Source organism: Gavialis gangeticus, unplaced genomic scaffold, assembly GCF_001723915.1.
Source record: "Gavialis gangeticus isolate Ggan-Ray unplaced genomic scaffold, GavGan_comp1, whole genome shotgun sequence".
In the NCBI taxonomy this organism is placed as follows: Eukaryota; Metazoa; Chordata; order Crocodylia; family Gavialidae; genus Gavialis; species Gavialis gangeticus.
Window position 1 is genome coordinate 12,681,689 of NW_017729032.1, and position 2,497 is coordinate 12,684,185.

A 2,497-nucleotide genomic window follows, 5' to 3' on the forward strand; every position below is an offset into this window, starting at 1 on the left:
GTGGGGTGGCTGTTCCAGTCCCTGCTCAGGAAAATGGAGGCAAAGAAGTTGTTAAATAGGTTAGCTCTGTCGTCTGGTGTAATGACCAAATTTCCTAGCGTGTCTTGCAGGGGCCCCACGTTACCCGGTACCTTCTTTTTGCCCCCTATGTATTTAAAAAAGGACTTCCTGGTGTCCTTGATCCGGGAAGCTAGTCCCAGTTCCATCTCCGCCTTGGCCTCCCTGACTGCCCCCCTGCATCCCCAAGCAACCACAGTGTAGTCCTCCCTGGGGATGGCCCCTCCCTTCCATTGGGTGTGCGCCTCCCTTTTAGCTAGGAGACATTCCCGGATGCTTTTGGTGAGCCATGGGGGCTTTTGTGCCCTCCTGCCCCCTTTGATCAGTGTTGGGATTGCTTCCCTTTGGGCTTGGAGGATTGTCTCCTTAAGGAGTGACCATTCTTCTTGGACACCTGGCTCCCTTCCCCTCCGGGACCTCAGTGCTTCCCTGACGATTCTCCTTAGCTCATTAAAGTCCGCCCTCCTGAAATCTAGGGCTGCTGCCTTGCTGCAGGCCTTTGCCACCTTGCGCTGGATGGTGAATTCCAGCAGGTGATGATCACTGTCACCCAGGTGGTCGAGCACCTGTGGCCAGCACCAGGTCCAACAAGGCATCTCCCCTGGTGGGGCTGTGCACCTCCTGGGTTAGATGGAGGTCCTGCATTTGGGCTAGGAACCTACATGAGCGGTCAGACCTGGCTGACTGCTGTTCCCAGCAGATGTCTGGAAAGTTCAAGTCACCCATGATGACCATGTCCTTCGACCTAACTACCTCCATATAACCCTTTATAGCAAATTTAGAGCAGAATTTACTAATGTCGCTGTCATTTAGCCAGGACACACCTATGTCTAATTTGAGAGAAACTATTAAATGTCACACTTCACAGTGTGCTGCTGGGTTGGCAGCAGCTTTCCATTTCCTGTTAACTGTTACCATTTATAGGAAACTTTGGGCAGAAATTGCTCAGCTCTTGCTGTTTCTCTGGGTTTATGCTGAAACTGTGGGTGCCCAATACCTTTAAAAAACAGAAACATATTTTCTAAAAATGTAGGCAAGCAGTCTCTTTTGAAAATTCCATTTAAAAAGTCTGTTGTGGTCCATGTGAAATGACAAATTTAATCAAAATCAGTCTTTAGCGGATATCTCTTCTGGGTGGACTTTCTGCTGCCAGATCCCATTACAAGAAGTCTCTGAAAAGAGTGAATGGAAATGGACACTACCCCCTGTCCCTTAGAGACAGTCCATCCAGAGGAGAATTGAATCACAGTGGATGCATCTACACATGCCCCTACGACGCCCTTGTTACTGCACCACCATTTTGTACTTCCTTGTCCATGCAGCGCATGGTTATTTTTAGCCACTAAGTCTCCACAGCAATGCACTATACTGAGGGAGCACATTGCTATGACAGTGTGGCTGCAGTGTCATGGTTTTTGCCTGCCGACACTACGTTGCTGTAGCACGTTGCTACAGTGATGTAGCGTCCTGTGTAGACGCCCCCATTCTTAAGTTGTACAGTCAACTTTACTTCTACATAGGACTATATTAAGTAGACTATCAACCCAGAACTCTTTATCAGCAGGAAATTCACTTAAAATTTTCCATATCCACAGCTGTGATTTCTTTAAAAAGAAAAAAAAAGCATGATACACTGCCAACGAGTTAGCAAATTTATTATATACTGGGTTTTTCTATATTTAGAAAGGTTTACCCTTTTTTTCCAAGAACTTAATTATGCAGATTGTCTCGTTCCCTGGCTTGACATCTTATAGCCCTTTTTTTTAGGGAAGGGTTTACCTAAAGAACTCCAGTTTGCATCAGAGAAAACTATTTAAGTGCTTCCCTTCTCTGAAGAGTTTAATTTCCCAGAAAGGCCAGCTCACAGTCTCACAGACACGTCAGCCAAAATTGCCTTCCCTCTGGGGAGTTGGTCTGCCTTCAGAAAAATACCATCCTTCAAGAGGTAAATAAGTGGAGCATGGATACATTAATGTCTGGCTTACATTAGAAAATTACACAAGCAAAATTCCCTTTTTTTCTGGGACAGGTAGGCACATGTCCTTTTAATTTTGTGCCCTGCCAACTGTCTACTTTTAATGGCACAGTTACTCTCCTTTTCTGAGTAGCATACCTTGCCTGCTTGTACAGATTCATCAGCACTGTGCCAATGTGGACAATGTAGACACATATGCAGTACCTCCTGAAGTTTCTTTTGTCCTTTTAATGGGAGGGTTAAACTTAGAAATGTGCAAGCTGACTTCGCGGATTCTCTGACCTCCAAACAGATTCCTTTTGCAGGTTCTAATTTTTTGTGATTTTTTCCCCCCTTATTTTTAGGCCAGATTCAAAGACACTGAACACCAACACACAACTCCTGCCAAACTCTATAGGTCTTCTGTAGATCCTCCATGCTTCTCCATGGATGGGACTGCCCTGGTACAGGTAGAACTCATAAGAC